Below are 19,124 nucleotides of genomic sequence, written 5' to 3'. Positions count from 1 at the left end.
TTTATAACTTACAATGAGTCTGTAACACTTCGATTTAATAAAAGTACATCACAATTTCGGATCCCCATTCACCGAACACTTGGAACAGAAGTCTCGTGTACAGAAATCTTGAGGCAGTTCCATAAAAACGAATGCGTTATAATGTGAACATTATCCTTGTACGCAACGACAGCTATACAAACCTCGGCGCACGAACCTATCCCAGTCTGTAATTAGAATCGAACCCGTGCTACTAATATTTATTCTATGACCTCTGTGGAATAAAGATTTTTTTATGGTATAAGCCGATGGTAAGCAATCGCCGCTGCCCATGGACACTCGAAACACCAGAACAAGTGCGTTGCCGGCCTTTTAGGAGTTAGAAATTTAAGGGTTGTTGGGAAATCAGGGATTGGGAAGATTTGAAAGGGGTAAAAGGCAAATAAAACGAAACACAACGCAAGCGTTGTTTTACGTCGGTTTTGTATGAGGCCGTGGTGGTATCATTCCGGTCGAGCCTGTCTATTCACCCTCTCACACTTAAAATTTATTTTAACGTCTTTAAATGATCATACAACATACTTACATAATTACATTTAGATAATGACTCGAGCATATAGTTTATTGGTCTTTGCTATTGTTTACGTTTACTTTCATTAAGATTGACAAACGTATAAACGACGCGTGTTTACCTGTTTGCTACGAGTCAAGTTATTTGAGGAAATTGATATTTTATTTGTTCCTGGACAATACATCGCACAAACTAATATGAAGCGAATTAGGACTGGTTGTTTGTCCAAAATATTACTGAGAGGAAAAGGATGTAAGTTTTCATAAATCGTGTGTATTTATGATATTAATACCGTTTCAATACAAAGAGCAATGGCAACCAGCTTCATAGTATCATGTATGTTGGCCCCGTTAATGTAACCCTGAGTGTCGCGTCCCAACTTAGCCGACTTTATAATGTGTAGTGTGCAAGTATTCGCATTAACCGACATTGTATGAGTGCAGGACCCAAACTGCTGCAACTACAATGTCACCAACTGCTGCATTGTAATGATCATTGTATTTGTTGTAATTTATTCTATTATACAGGGAAGACTCCGTTATATGTATGATGATGTATAGACATCATTTATTTAAAAAGTGAATGTTCTAACTGCTATTACTTATTACCTGCTTTATCGGACCTCATAAATATGTGCCTACGTAACATAATACTAACTTCAGAAATATAATTTTCAAAACCGACGTACTAATTATACTTGTTTGATTTGACTCCTATGTATACAGTTAAGTGTAATATTCCAGGAAGACACATACGTGTGACGGCGCTGGCGCGGCTCCAAATGTAGCTCCTGTTGTTTGGATATAGACCAATCACTACACGTGGACCAACAGTTTGTTGTAAAATTGGCCTCTTTGGGTGACAAAAGGGCTTCTAATTAACACCAGCAAGCCGTTTACTGGATGTATTGGGACAATGGACTAAATCAACGTCTGACGAACGCTTCTTCGGGGCTTAACTCCTTTGTAAATGACTTAAAGCTAACAAGTTATCTTGATTTTCTGTACGACTGCTTCAATAAATGTAATTAATATTTGTAGGGCTTCTTCAGATCTGTGCGAGCGTTATTTGTACTAGTGTTGTAATACTGTTAATGAAGTCGTCGAGAGTATCTATTCATGTATCTATTTAATGCTAGAACAATAAGCCAGCTCCCCACGTATGAGGCACGTGACGTTACTTAGCTCGTCTCCGCCGATACCGCGGACTCGGTGGCCGGCCGAAGTTACAAGCCGCCAGTAATCCATACCTTCAGCAAATTAAAAAACTTTACCAAGTGGGCTTTCCTTCTCACGTAGTGTGGAGCTTCTGATCCGGTATCATCATACGTGGTAAGGGAGATATATATTGAAGTTATAGTGGTGTGGAGTACAATCGAGTAGTTAAAACAATAATAGTTCAGCTTTTACAGCAGATCAGTGATTGTAGACAAAGGCAACAATCAAAAGAAATACCGTGTTAGCGAGCGCGTCCATTAGAGCACGGTCCGACAGTCGCCGGCGACAATACCGGTCCGGAGCCGGAGGTAATGCGGTGGAAGCGATAAAAACGCGTCGATCTGAAACGTCTTGCGATGTCCGACACCACGCTTTTAACGTAAGGGCCCAAACATACCGCACGTGCACGTTTTAAACTTTAAAATTACCTCATAAAACTACCAGCTAGCGCGGAAGAATACTTTATATAAAAATCGCTCCGGGCTTTCAATCTGACGCTGTACAAGGAATGAGTAAAAATAATCTAAGCAAAGTTATTCATAAACCATTTGAGAAAAGTATCCTCTAAAAGTGGTTGTTGTACAAATATAAAAGTAAGCAAATTATTTAGAGTAACAGCATCCACAGTGGTAGTAACAGAAGAGTTTCATCCTATTTTCATTTCAAATGTACCACGAAAGAAAGTAGAAATAATCAAAAAAGTTTCAAAAAGCGGAACACTCAACTGCAGCAGCGCAAACTAATTTGAAAAACTTGTCGAGCGCGGTGCACTATAGAATTAACATCGGCGGGTATCTGCCGCGGGCCGCGCGCAGTGTGTAGTGTGCGCGCTCCCTAACTCCCGGTTGTTACAGACCTTTATTTCATGTTTGACATCTTTTGTTTTGCGACGCGACACAACATTACGTATCGTGTGCCAACAGTCACTGTATGCTATGTGTTCCCGTAACTATAGTATTATTGCTTTTGTGTGGATATAATATAAGTATCATATTTTAAAAGATAGGTATGTTAGTGCATTCATTCGTAGTAACTCCAAATATAATGTATCTTTTCTTATTGTGCGTATATCTATATTTGGTTCGAGCAACAATACAATAATTACAAGAATTGATTAAAAGCCAAATAAAAGTAGAAATATTACCGATTATGCTCATTGATTGTATATGTATTTTAACTTAGATAAAATGAGTGATAAGTGAATACAAATAGAGTAATCAGATAGTTGAATACCTATTTTAATTATAATTTCAGTGAGCACAATCTGAGTACATAACGGTAAGCACCATCAGCAGCAATAATGTTGTAGTTGCTCGATGTAGCGATACACTAACCCAATCTAAGGCAATCTTACAAGTTGAAGGCAGGCTGGTATAACGCGAGGAATCAATCTCGAGCAGGTTGCATCAAGTCGGCAATTAATCACGTTGCTCGGGCTCGGGCGCAATGCGGCAGGTGCAGAAATTAGGCGCGGCCGTGCGACCGGCTAGCCCCGGCCAGCCCCGCCGCGCCGTCAACTTAGATTGTGTCCGACAACTTGGATGACGCGGGGCCATGTGGCCGTCACACACGAATACATCTTGATAAATCGACTCTTACACTCCGAAGGTCAGACCGCCGTGACCTTTGGGGTTTGTTACTTAGTTGTTGGGTCTCATTTAGACAAGCACATTACTATATTTACCGACTTCAAAAAAGAGGAGTTAATGTTTGTATTATATAATTATATGTTTATAACTGAAAATACAAGAAATCAAAGACTTCGGTCATTCGTAATCAGAGCATATTTCACTGCAAACTACGACCCACAGTTTAGCTATTGTTAACCCACACCATACAAATGTTAAAATTAGAATTAAAGTTACAAGTCTCAGCGCAGTACAGGTGTTATAACCGTGGTAACGCTGCACAATGGTCGTTTGTACCACAGACCTGTATAAAATATATGTTGTTATGTTTGTGTAAATATAAATTACAGCAATATTGATGAAAAAAGAAAGCTTTACTTGCAAGAAAACGAATGGCAGCATATTGACGTTTTAATAATAAAAGTAAGTAGAGTGTTGAACAAATCATAGGCTCATTTACTTGACTCACAGTGCTGTGTACCCTACATAGAGCAGAAATCGTTCACAGGGTCCTCGATAATGACGACGACGATCTTGAGCTGTTTGCTTATTCTTAACTTCCAAATCAAATATGCATCTTACCGACAGACAGTCAATTGGAGATGTTCCAAACATAGTTTACTTAGTTCAACATCATGAATCACGCATGCAAGACAGATTCAATTCTCGAATCAATAAAGTTGGATTGCAATCCGATATGAATACGCGAATAACATTAAATATTGAAAGGTGTTCGCACGAGTGAACCCGTAAAGCTGTCCGGTTCGGAATAAAGCCGTTACGGAATGCATTGGTCGTTGCGACCGGAGCAGCGCGCTCGTAGGGTTAAGTTGTTCATACGGCGGAGAGTGTACAGTATTGCCATTATATATTGAACTATGAAGTTGTTACAGTTTGCATATTGAGTGTGATTTGCGGTTTATTGTGATGGTCGTTCACGTATCTAAGTTTAAATGAGCAGATGGTTAGATATTCATCCAAAGTTAAGCTTCGTTTGACCTGTACGTTGAGAGTTAGTTAAAATACGCTCACAGTATTTTCAACATATTTATAATTATTTAGAACATGGGACATTTTTTGTTCGTTATGTCGCTCCTTAGACCAGAAACCCTCTTAATACCCAGTTTCAAAAATAAACATGAATATAAATTACGACGAATGGAAGAGTTCCCTCACCACGTGCTTTCTTGGTTACAACCCCTGTAGCAATTGAGCTGGTAATAAAAACCAAATAAATACGAGTTAATTATCAGTAAGTGTAACTGTTCTACTACAATTAACTAAAATAACTAAACCCGTCACATGAAAACGCAACGTTCATTGAAAATGTGTTGTGTTCACGAGTGAGCGCGCGCTGCACAATCTCACGGCTCGCGGCTTGCAGCTCACTTCATTATACACACGCTGCCTTTCAATACACACGCGTTGCCGATCGTAATTAACAGAATAAAACATTGTTATTTATACTTACATGTACTACTAGCATAAGTAAAAAATGTTGAAGTTTTCTCGAGAAATAAATGTTTAATTTTACCTTATTTTCGTAAGCAAATAGAATTTTAATGTTTCGCTTTTTCAATGAACTTCTGTCCCGGTTGTACACAACGTAGTTCACATGCCTGCCAGATTACTTATTTTAGTGAACACAATTATCACGAACCATGAAATATTACTTAATATTACAAATGAAAAAGTTTGTGAATGAATGTTTGTTACTCAATCACGTCAAAACGATTAAAGGGATGAAATTTAGAACAGGAGTAGATAGATTATTATGATTCGGAATAACACATATGCTACTTTTTATCCCACTGAAATACGGTCGAAGCCGGTGGCAGAAACTAGTTGTCTTCATTTTAAGCTGTTCATATAAATAATGCATACAAGTGACGTCCTTTTAAGTGTAAAACTTTCGAAGCAGACGGAGTGGCCGTCAATGCGCCGAACTTGTGTAGTGGCTGCGTGTTGTAACATATTGCAACTTTGTTATAAAAGCTGTAATGTATGTGTCAGAGGACTTTTTATGAACATTAATATTCTGGCAACTATTTAACTGGCACTGGGTAGTCCTAGCAGGAGCTAGTTGGACAAATGTCGTCGGCTAAGATGTAGAGAACCGATGAATGTGACTGGTGGACTATTGTTTGGTGTAGCGGACAGATAAGCTGATAATGTTGAAGTGAAACTGTCTAAGTTATATGTGATATTGTTGATAAAGTATCAACAAATTACATAGACACAACGTATAGACGAGACGATGCGCGGAGTTAGCTAGCTTTATCTGTGTGTGTCCGCGTTACTTGTCTAATTTATCAAATGATTTAAGCAATATCTCGGCGGCGGCTCGCCAGATGGCGCGCCTGCATTATTTATGAAAACGAAACAAAACCAATAAAACTTATTGCAATGAATTTCATTTCGTACATTTTTCTCGCTTTCGTTCGTTTCCGTGAACTTTTTCTTTGGCAACGATTAATGAACGCGCGCCGTATTTGCGCAGCTTTAGCAAAATATTGTAATGTTAAACGCACGGACAATTTGTTTGTCTTTCAGACATTTTAGGATTTATGTTTGTTTATTTAGCTACGTACGAAATTATAGTATTGCGCTGTTTTGTTACAATTATTACATTATTTTTATCAATAAACATTCTTTATTTTTGTAATTACTTACGTAATACGTTCGTAAACATGTTCAAAACTTGTTTTAAAATAAATGTTATATAAAATGTTAGTTCTGAGTTTGCTTAGTTTCGCTTTACTTCAACTCTCGACTCAACTTCAATACGAAAGTGAATAAACACAAACTTCACAATCGTTATTAAAAATGTTTCCTCCGTGCAGTTTGTTAATGTTTCATTAATTTCTACTCTTTTATTAGAGCTCCACTCTTTGTCCTACAATGTCGAGTTATTGAGAAAAGATCACAACACAAACACAAAGTTAGAGTGTGTCATTCAAATAATGACCGTGCTACCAATTTAATAAGAGCTACGCTTATGTAACAAGTTCCTGGATTTAAGTTATTTTGGGGATTTTACAAGAAAAATGTAATATCTTGTAAAACTGGTTGGTTTACAAAGAAACTGAGATGTAAGTTTAGCAGTAAAAAGTTGACGAAGTGTCGCTAGCATTGTGCTGGGAACAATATTCTGAAATGTTTCGTCAACACGGGGGTGAACGACCTCGCGACGCTTACTGTAACTGTGTGTAAAGTTCTCAATTTCATTGTCTTTGATCATCTGCACGCTGTGACGTATCGTCTGACACAAACAGCTCGGCTATTTCACAAATGCACTCACTATTCTACAGTTTCTTACATTTTGTCTCAAAGGTAACAAGATATTTGTGAATGGTGTGTAATATTTGCAAAGAAATGTAAAATAACGTTCTTACTGAACATGATATTTGGATCTATTGACTTATTTATAGTGGTTTACGATAATTTGTCAAATCACATAAAATAATCCGCATTTATTTCAAGACTTCTGTATTTAGTGTGATAAAATTTAATTGAGAATTCCTTAATCATACAACTTAAATTAACAGTTCACATTGCATAGTTCCGACTGGTACACAATACCTCTCATTCTAGAATAATAGTTGTGTATAAACGAGCTCGCGCCGGTCTGGTCCCGGCGACATTCCTGCTCACCCCCAATACGTTATGAGAGTCGCGTACTCCGCGCAGTTGTTCAGGATCTGCATGTCTGATTGCGACATTCCGAGAATTCGTAACGTGTTCATTGAATAATGCAGCTCTTTATCTAACTAGCTAATTCACAACCATCAAGAATAATACTAGTTCATATTATATTCTTTGATATTGAAATATTGCAATCTCTTTTATTTGAAAGTTAAATTTTGAAAAGAACTCATGAATAAGTACTATGAAGAGTGTTAGGGATACCAGTTTACAAGTTGATTTTTATATATTTAGAATCATATATCATACCAATTGTAAACTTATCTTCATACGTAATATAAAATACAAACTGTTCATAAACCTTTGTATTATAAAGTAAAATGATTAATTGTTATACAAATGATATCGAAGTATTGTGTTATTAGATAATTAATTCCTTGTCCCAATGTTTAATATCACACGGAAATCGAAATATTTGTGGAACTCGATTGTCAACGAAATCTCGTTAGTTCCTGTGTGTAGAGATGGGCGCACGGCCAAGTTGTCCAGACACACTGGACATATTAGTAACTGTACACACTGTTAGTGACCCTGACTTACAGATACTTTTGGTAGGAATTACTTCTAAGCTTTCTCAAATAACTCATCTTCTCCCGTCTCATATAGACGTGATGTGACTGCAAGCACGCTACAATAAAACATGATGAAATTATGAATGCAAATATTATTCTATTGTTTTTACTATTTTGACGTATTCCCTGGATGTACACGAGTGAACTACGCGTCACCCCCGTCAGTCTGCCTAGCAGGGAGCTAGTCGCTACATTTACTTTCTTTTCCATCAGAGGAGAGCTTCATACCTGATCCCTAGAGAACTGCTCATGAATACATGAATACAATAATACTCCCACTACTATATTAAAACAAAATTACTCTCGACGTAAATTTGAAAGCAGAAGCACATAATTCAATTTCACGTTAAATTCAATTTTTTGAAACTAAATCATTTGGGAGAAGTATTTACAGTAAGATTTGCATAGCGGAGTGCGGTGTGGTCGTTAATTAAATCATTTCGACAAGAAAATCTTTGACAGACTAGTTGAGAAAATGTTTTCGGCATTAAGGCCTAGTTTATTGGTGTGAGCTACAAAAACGTTGAATTCTCGGCGATAGAATGACCGTCCGAGCTCCCGGCGGAGCACTAAGGTCCCGTAATTAAACTAGGGCTAGACACCTGAAAATAGCCGCTTGTTCAGCTTTACTAACTGTTGATCTCGATCATTGTCACTAGTACTAGGTAGATCTGTTTAATGTAATGAAAGGTACTTAGTACCTAATAAGTCAAGCTGTAGAGGCTAGACTCAATATCTCATCAGTTTTATTATCGCCAATCTCTCTAAGTAATTTCTCATAGTATCAGCTTCAGATGATGCAATTTTGACCGTGTACAAACGTAGATTCACAATTCAATAGAGTAGCTCGTTAGCAATTTTCATTTATGTGCCGAAATTCACCTCAAAAATGGAGTGCAGTTCGATAAAGTACTGTGTAAAGGTGTTGCAGTGGGTATGTGCGCAGCAATGTTCCGATAGTGTGGTGCCATCATTAACGGGAGCTCTTTGACGCCGCAACTCCTTTAAGCCTCGATCCGGAAAGTTCTCGAACAAAAGTGTCGTTGAATTGATTCCACAGAAAAATGTCCAAGTTTTTCTTTTCAAAGTTGTTAAGTTGTTAATTAGCTGTTTAAAGTGATTGACTTGTTTGATTACTACTTTGTAGATTGGATATTTGTTAGATCTGTACTGATCGTTATGATTAAAAGCAAATCACATTATTTTTGTGACAGTACGAACTTTGAATAGGTTCCCCTGTATGATAATACAATTCGTAAAAAAATATTTTAATTACACACTATGTTATTATTATCAAATTAAGATGTATCTTCAAATGTAATTAAAGTAAATACTCGTATCTAACTACAGGTAAAGTACTCCAGACACCGGAGCCTTATAAACGCGCTGCAGACCTGAGCAGACTCCTAACTCAACGTATTAGTATAATTGCTCCATTGTTCCCGAATAAATATAGTTTGAGTAGGAGAACATAAGCGGCCATTAATACACGTCCAGTAATCAATAGAGGCGCACCAATAATTGAGGCCACAGATTACGTAAAGCAATCAGTCAGCACCTAATAGCCGTTAATTAATCAATAAGCCGGGCTTACATACCCGTGTACTTAGTGTACTTAGCGATCTCAAGTGCGGCTAAAGGCTTAGTAACGACCTGTGGGAACTAATCATAGTTACATACCTACACGTCTGTGTTATATGTGTAGTTATAGGTTTGTTAACTGTTTGTAGTTACATAGGAATGATTGATGAGGATGCCGATTATTTGCAGATGATTACCTTTATTGTAAGGAGTGAATGATAAGAAGTGGTCATTTTTTTACTATTTTCAGATCACAGGCAATTAAAAAAAAAACAGATCGCTATCTGTTTAAGATAAGTGCTTTCACTATGGAAACGTGACGGATACTGTCGCATTTATAAGTCAATAAATACTATATGTAACCAATACCTTAATAAGAAATAGGCTTACATTTTTGTTAGACTTTCTAAACGTTAACTAAAAACTAAGACCCTATAAGTAGGTCTTAACTCAAAAGGGTCTACTAGATCAATATTCAATTTAAACGACATTTGGGTGACACAACTTTATAATAGTGTTAGACTTGTATCGAGCAGTCTGTCTGTGTGTTCGTGTGATATTCGGATCACGATCTGGTGATATGCGATCACGTCCAAAGAGTATCGTGTCGTGAGAGTCCGCACTGCCGGGCGGATGTCCGCCATGATTGGACTCTGTCAATTAATACTCCATGTGCCACGTTCAGAACAATACGAGTCTTTTTATTTGAGATATCAAGTAGCAAGTGACGATATGCTTTAACAACGTTTTTGAGTAGTGGAATCTAATAAAATCACCAACTGGTTTTGTGGCTCTAATAAGAAGCCAAAAAGAAAAAGCTTTTTGAAAATGGTTTTTACATTGTGAAATCTGTTAAAAATAACATCGTAAAAACAACCAAACCGAGTATAATTATTAAAAGATAAGAAACGACTGTGTTTAGTAACTGGCCAGAAATCAATGATTTAGAGACGTAATATCAATCATTGAAAAACTCAGCAATCCAAGAGCGAAGGAAGACTGAGTACAATCGTGCGGCATCAGGTGCGGTCCACGCGAGTAGTTTCTGTGCGGCCGGTTAGTTCCGAGTCAAATTATGGTCCCGGAATACTTTGGTCACATCTAATAAATCATTCAAATGTCGTGACAGCATTCCCTTGTTACCTTTGTCAGAAAAAAAATCTTCTTTGTCAGGAAGGTATTGAAGCTCAGTATTAAAATAAGAGTTGTTTAAGAAACTTCCATGCATTACTTTTGAGAATAAAACTCATTTTTGCTTGGCCGTGGTTTGAAACTATTTCATTATAGAGGCAGACAACGCTAGATAATTACACTAGTATACAAACAACTCTACCAACAAGTGCTTGAAGGTGACACAAGTATCGTTAACATGTGTGGCACACAGTGTAGTGGCGCCGCCCCCGCCTCAGTAATTATCCACGCTCGAGGCACGTACACATAATTCAAATTGTATCCTCATCTTAGCAATAAATGTACAAAACACGATCAGCAAATAAGCCTAAGTAAGTAATGCAATAGGCAAACAGTTTGTGTGCACCACAGAGTAGCTTCAAACAGTAGGGCAATGGAAATAGTACAGAATTTTGTTGTCATAAAAGGATTTTATGTGATTACTAAACAATGTTAAAGAATTCATTAACATAAACCAATATTTACTTCATTAATCAATAAACTGACATGTTTCTTGAAATAATGTAAATGTGATATTTAGGAACTATTACTTACATCTTATCGTCGTCAAAAATCTAGTACATTCGTTATATTGTATAAGTCGATAGACTACGAGACATTAAAACAAAGTCTCTCAAAACGTTTGCTCCGGGGAAATCACTCGTACACTTGATTGACGACCTTACACGCTTTCATTTAAGATTTTATTTACCCTTTCCTAAAATAAGTACCTTCTTTGTTCGTGTCAGTATGAAAAGCCTTTCGATTTACTTTGCTAAATTATTTATGTATTAAAGGCCAATGCTGAAAAGATGTTATTAATTGTAGAAGCAATCAAGTGTTGATAGAATAAGTCTATTTCTTTTTATCTTTTATTAGAATACAAAGAATCTATAAATAAATGGAATATTCATGAGTATCTGAACTATAATATTATAAGTAGGTAAAGCTAATTAAAGAGTGGCTATTAACTACTAAGTACCAGGTTTTGAGCTTTGGTTCCTATAAATGACCCTCAGCTATTCTTAGTCATGTTAGTACATGAGAGAGACGAATAATAACCTAAACAAATTATTATTATTTTATTTAAACGTATTTAATATATAATTATATAATGCTCGTTTATTTGCACCAACGACACCGCGCACCGGAGCAATAACATGTTCCGAGAATGAATTGTTTGTTTTAATTATGTTAATTTAATTCATTTTGATAATTACCCGTGTCCATTCCATCGTGGTTTGTGGTATGTGGAGAGTATTGTTTCAAATTAATATCACAATTTAAAATTATATAAATGCTATATTGTAATTAATATTTACATTATAGGCATATTTACTGCAAAATGAACTGCTTCTTACAATAAGTAAAATTAAATCTTAAATAATTTAAGCGTACTAAGAAAACATAAGTGGTTTTTGATTTCGTTCGAAACAAATTATTTAGTACTGCATTTAAAAATATGTAATTAAAACAATATATCTTAAGTTCTAAACTTGTTTGAAGTTGATGCGCTGTTCTTAATGCATCTGTGTTCCACATTCCCTCTCCTGTAGGCCGATCACGTGAGCCAGATAAACGGTCACGTGTGAGCCCTGCGCCCGTAGCCACAATGGTGACACCGTACTACACTGCTACGCTGCTACGTTGCTACGGTGCTACGATGCTACGCTGCTACGGTGCTACGCCATTATTCGTTCATGATGTATTAGCAATACTATGTTAACTTATATAAGCATTAAAAAATATTATGACTGTTGAAAGTAGGGATTTAGCGGAAGCTAAACAAAATATAGTAAATTGTCATCATTAAGATCAAATATGCGCTCACACTTACGTATTACATTTTAAGATTAAATTGATTAAAGACATCTATTGAAACTCATTAAATAAAAAATTGTAGTTTATATTGACATTGCCTGAAGTACGATGAGATTGAATATTGATAGTTCATCAGACCGAGGGAGAAGTTCCCAAGGTCATGTAAACACAGTTTATACAGAGGTGATATTATCCCGAGCAGTTTAGTTCTATTTCTAACGATACCTGAACTAAACTATTCACGCATACATTGCGTATTCAAATTACACAAGTTTATCAGTAACACCTGTAGCAACAGACTTGGATTATTATAATACATTAACATATCGGAGCTGGGAGTTACAATAAAGAAGCATAATTTTAGTAAATAATTATTGGCTCTATAAATTCTTTAAATTTTCCGTCATTCCTGCTTTCGTTTTGATTACACCACATTAAGATATTCTAAAGTTTAAGTAAGTACGTTTAAGAGAGCCATGCTTCGGCGCGAATGGATCGGTTCGACCGGAGTGATACCACGACCTCACAGAAAACCAACGTGAAACAACGCTTGCGTTGTGTTAGTGAGGTTACCGGAGGTCAAATTCCCAATCCTCTCAATCCCCGATTCCATAACAATCCGTAAATTCCTAAGGCAAAGCACCTGCACCTTACCATCATGTAAATCGGTCGTACCATCTGCTCGTTTACCGGATTATACCATAAAAAAGTCATAATTTAAGCTTTATTACAAAAGCATAAGGTTGTAAATATATTATGAAGTAGCTTGATACGCTACCGGCGTCTATCCATTATTATTCACTAATGTCACAGAAGGCGGCGCGGGCGCGGTCGAGGTCGCAATAAATGTGTGTCGCACCCTGCGTCACTTCCGTTTCCCATAACGCAATCTTTGTGGGTGACGGGGACAATTTATTTGTTTTTCTTTGTTAATTACCGCCATGTTTAATAAATTAACATGGTTAACGAAATGATTTGATAACACGGTTGGCGCTGTGGCTAACTCGGTTGCTGCGAAACGTCGCATGTTCCATTTCTCATGTGTAACTTAAAGTAAAGTAACTTTTATCGATAAAGTCGGTTGATAAGTTAAACACTATATACATATAGTACAGTAGTAGTTCCCGGTACAAAGCGAAGTATTTCGATCCCTTTGCTGTCTGCTACAGGAGGCGTCTCCTGCGAACCTCGTACAGATAATACAATACTCTGTATGTACTGTTGCTAGGGGGCGCCACATACACTTCTTTATCTGTAGAACTGTTGATTTAATAAATATATAGTAGAAAAATATTAACAGTATTTATAAAAGTCTTGAAAATGACATATTTAATCAGCTAACTAATTAGATATTTCCATTTGATTATTGTAGAACAAAGTCCAGCGAAGCTTCGTGTGTACCTTGGTCTCGATTCATATAAAACAGCTCTCATAATGTAAATAATTAATTATGCAAACAAGTAGCTGACTGCTCTTGGCAGAATAAATGAAAATAGTAAAAATATCTCGCAAACATTCCGTTAAAAAACAAACAAAATGAAATGTACACATTATACTAACATAATGTTTTGGAAGTTTACTAAATTAATAAATGTTTCTCATTCGCGATAATTAACAACGTACTATTTAATTACAATGTAAGCAAAAATAATAAAGAACAAGTTGTTACGTACAACTTATAATTAAACCACAAAATTAAAATCCAAGAGAATAATAAATTCAGTAAGAGAGCAAACATTCGCAGCATGAAGTCGTGACACGAAATAAAAGGTGCGCCGGTAAACACTAACCGGCCGTACGTTGGTATAATGAAATCCGTCCGACGACTGCACTGTGCGACTTTAATTAAAAAAACGCGGAAAAAATAACAGCGAGTTGTATGAAGCCGTGTAACGTAACTAATTCACAAGTTTTCACCTCTCATAACGGGTAAGTTCGCGGCGGTGTGCTCGGTTGGGCAAATTAAAAAGTTCCGCCGCCGCGGGATTACTGCGGCGGGCTGTGGCGGGCTGTGGCGGATCAATCGGGTGCAGCCTCCAGCCACCAGCCACTAAACTATTACTCTCACTATTTAACGCTAGTCCCACGCTTCAAGTTCGTCAAGAAGTTTGTTATTTTTGGAAGTTGTGTGTAAGAATGTTTCGCTGCAGAGTTCTAGTAATTATTAGTTTAGCCAAGTTTCGGACCGTGTTTGTGTCTACGAACGTAATTATATTCTCTGTACTATTACACCGTATCTAGGATCAATTAAATAGATACGGGAGTAATAGTTAATGTGAACAAAGTTGTGTGTAACATATAGTATTAACAATAAAAAAAAACTTAAAGCACAACTTTGTAGTTTGCTATTGTTCGTAAAACATTGTGAAATATTTGAGCTAAGAATGTGTTCCGACTGTACAACGGGCCGATAATCGCACCGTCATTTATATCAACAGCTGATGTCAACACGCTGATTCTCACAAGATATCCCACCGTGCCACTTCATAAATCACATTGACCGCTTTCCCTCTGTCGGCTAAAAACTCGCTCGATTTTCGCTTAAAACAGCCGAAGCCCCGCCATTTATAACCGGCGCCCTTCATACATAAGCATCGCCCTTTCCGCGAGTTAGAGGTGGGCCCACTCGATTTATTACTCGAATAAAAGTCGAATCGGAGGTAAATCTATTTAGCCGACTGCGAATTGATTCCAAGCGACTATGATAGCGTCACAGCCCGGAGACTGATGTTTAAAGGAGGAACTGATACATCACTGTGATGGACGCGTGCGCATTACTTCGCGTCTACGGCTCAACGCGATCTTACGAAGTGTTGTGGTTGTACAAGTTAGTTTCAATTTCATCGGTACAATAATATTTACCCCATTAGATGGCATACAGAATATTAAATGTAACTCACAAAGTGTGACAAGTTGTAATTGTGCAGTAAGCTGTATGTGCGAGTACCGCCATGTTTATGGAATGAACAAGCAAATCAACCGCCGCGCCCCGCGCCTCGCGCGCCGCCGGCAAACAAATCTCAACACAATTTATGTGAAGTCGAGTGGAGGACCCACAGTGCACTCATACGTACCAACACTTGCATGGATGATGTATTTCTAGTTAAATGCATTGTAAATTACTAAATGTGCTTTTAAATAGAGTTTAACAGCAAACGCGATACAACGCCAACACTTATAAATCTTACAAAACATTTTCATTTCAGCATAATTTAGTTTTATACCAGACTACGTACGAGAAGAAATATTTGAAATCAGAAAGTTAACCAGTTTCATAAAATGTGTAATCAAAGAGGCATCACCACGATAAATAACAATGTAATGACAAGTTACCTCGTCTCGTGTACCAAACGAGTTTATAATATTTATGTGAAGTGTGCACAAACACGAGTACATACGTAGACTGGCAATAAAAGAGCAGCGCGGAATAAAGCCGCACGTCCCACCACTAGTCGACGGAAAATGATTTGTTGAGTGCTACGGAATATTCCATTATGCAAACACTTGGGGCCCGCGGTTTTTATTCACATATGCGCGCCTACGGGAATGTTTTACATTGCGCCGTAATCGTCCGGGAACCACACTACTTACCATTGATCGACTCGTGTTCGCACATTATTGAACGCTCCTACGCAAAAACTTTCAACATTTTTTGCCTATCCGAGATATTGATTATGTAACTTCGACCATTCCTCTAAGCTAATGGACATGAGTAAAGATGAAACTATCGTTGCTACTGTAATTACTTCAAACTGTTTTATTGAAGTATACAGTTTATTGTCATTTACAGACTATTATTGTAATAAAAACATGTAATTAATTACAGGCCTCTAAACTTTTTTGATACTACAAGTCAAAAAGTGAAAGCTGATGAAGGCATTAATTTTACCACGTTTTATCTGTTTTTTACGTAGATAAATGATCACGCTTTAAAGGCCGTGAATGAGTGTAAATCTGTTGTTTTCAACCGACTTCAAAAAAGGCGTAGGTTATTAATTCACCTGCAACATTTTTTTATTCATTGCTTTTTAAAGTAACGGATCGATTGACGATAAAAACACAGACAGTAGGTATTGAAGTTTTAGGTTTTATTATAAAAATATTTAAAACACAAGTAAGGCATACAGTTTAGCTAAAATTTGGATTTCATAATATTCCCTAAACGTCTTATAAGGCATTCATTGTCATGAGATAATTATTAAAACATTTTTATCTATAAATGAAAGCACTTGTGTTGTAAGTAAGGATACGTATTTAACTATGTACATAAACATACGGTAGACTATTACTTTTGATTGATTTTCTGCATAAATATAATATCCTTGAAAGACGGCGCGATGACTTTCAAACCAGTCTGTCTGGCAAATGTTGACGGAGCGTCATAGTCGCGCAGTTGGCGTAACTCGCGCTAAGCTAACGAACAATCCGATAGTTTGCGGCACTTACAATAGTTACTTCGCTAACATTCCGATAGCTTTGTCGACGTACCTGGGACTTTGTACTATTAGTGTTACTGCTATTATGATTTGATAGATGATCGATTATTCTGATCTTGTTACGATTTGATTTGATTTACAAACTACTAGCAAACTCGGCGAACTCCGTTTCGCCATGATTTTTCTTGTTTTCCTGCTTTCCTCTTGAATCTTTTCCTGAATTTTCTTTACTATAAACCTCACGACGCCCGAGACCTTTCCATCGAATGCAAAACCGTGGAAATCGGTTCGTGCGATCTGGAGTTATAGCGTCAGGAAGGAAAACCCGACTTATTTTTATATAATAGATTATAACTATAAAATATAATATATTTATTGTTTCCAAAACGAATATGGAAGATTAAATTGAAAAATTCAAACGAAGTGGCATTTAATGTTTTATAACATCAGTTTGTTACCAATATTACGAAATCCATATAGTTACTTTCGTATAGTTTTTATGAAATTGTTTGAGTTAGAAAATACCGACGTAGTTGTATAGTGTGAGGTGTAGGCTCCTTCACGAACTTATAGTGGAAACAATGGAGTGTACCGTGTTACTGGCAGCGACAATAAAAATTAATAAAAGTTGCACCTTACTAATACTTCCTTCATGTGAGCTAAGTTGTAAAGCGGACGACAATTGCTGCTGCCCGTACTCAGTGTTCTCAGTAATAAACTGTCTAAGTAATAATTAAACAATTCACTCCCAGTTTAAGTAAAGATTAAAGAATTTTGTAGGTAAATGATAACAAATTTTGGTTGCGAAAATACCCGAATAAAATGTAGCGTTAAGCTAAAAAAACAATATCTGTTGTATACATTTTACGGATATAAATTTGATGGAGCGTCGCATTATTTCTCGCCACAACACAATGCCGCACACACAATGAAGCGCGTTACTAAATCACAAAGTGAATTTGATTAATTCATCAAAGTGGCGCAACCCCGTGCGCCTAGTGGCCAGAGTTGCCGATAGATTTTAATTAATATATAGTTCCCCGGAGTTATTCCTCAACTTTAGAAGTGGATCGTGCCGCGTGCGTAATTAGAATTAATGCTGGCAACACTGTGGCGGCAGGTACCACCAACTTCGTCGGAAGCCTCCTGTACCAATTAACTTGGGACGTTTTGTTTGTTGGCAACATTGTGGAATAAATTCTCCAACTTTTTGGAGGCCTCGTCGGATAGATTTGCGTGGCTAATGTACTTAGGAGGAAAAGATTAAGATAAGTTTTGGTATGTTGAATATTTAACGAATCACGATTCAGAGTTCCTTCCAAGTGTTTCGTTCTAGTCGGGAATGCTTCAGCCTCACACTCTAAATATTGTATCAAGAATTCAGTAACAGTTAGAATACAATAACGTGAAGGAGTAATCACAAATCGTAGCAGCTACAACAGTTATCTAATAAAACACTTGTAGAAGACAGTGAGCCCGACATGGCCGACAATGCCACAGAAGATCATTGACTATCACTTTGTTACAAAATTCATAAGCCAATTTATCCGCGGCTGTTCTAAAAACAGTGCCTAGTTTCTGGCATGTCACTGTCCGCTCAGCCCCCGGCATACAAGTAATTTATCAAATAAACATGTTTCCAAAGGGATGTGTGGTCCCAAACTGTCACAGAGTAAAAAGGATCTCGGTATACCGACCGAAGTTTATCGTTGTGCGAGAAACTACAGCTTATGCTAACGTATGCAGAGGACAAATGATTATGGGGATCTATCTGTAGCGCCGCTTTCACGGTAGTTTTCTCAGAAAAAGAATGGCAACAGATTAGTGGAAATGGTCGGGGTTATGGGATTGGGAGTGCACATGATTACAGAGGAATAAATTGTGCGGCGCGAGGCCGTGAACTCTGCTGCCGGTACAGTATATTTTGGGAAGCTTTATGTACAAGACATAAATATTTAACGTAAATTCTGCGAACAATTTAAAAAAATAAATCAATTTATTTGCACCTTATTTTGACTTCAAAGAGCCGCCGCCGTTTATGCAGTCACAAAAATGAAAAAGGCAATGTTTGTAATGTTGGCATAATGTCAAAACCGTCAACGGATATACAAAAATCCGAATGCAAAGGAAGCCATACAAAATTGTCGAAAAAAAAACGTTAACAAGGCTCGCGACCTCGTTTTCAATCCACGCCACATTTGGCAGGCGCGACGAGGGAATTTTAAAACAAAGACCGAATGGAACTAGGTCGGCAACTGGCTCTCCTACCTTACTAGTAGGCTCGCCAACTTTTACATGATTAACTGGAAATGAGTGGAATAAATATTGTGTTAACTACAGGCAAGTGTCGAGTGGGAGTCGAGCGCTGCAGTTTGTGGTGATACATGTTTCAATGGCTGCTTTACAGTTGGGTTTAACGCTGTAGAAATGAATTGCCGCAATAA

Source organism: Spodoptera frugiperda, chromosome 29, assembly GCF_023101765.2.
Source record: "Spodoptera frugiperda isolate SF20-4 chromosome 29, AGI-APGP_CSIRO_Sfru_2.0, whole genome shotgun sequence".
In the NCBI taxonomy this organism is placed as follows: Eukaryota; Metazoa; Arthropoda; class Insecta; order Lepidoptera; family Noctuidae; genus Spodoptera; species Spodoptera frugiperda.
Note: the sequence above shows the minus strand (reverse complement) of the source record.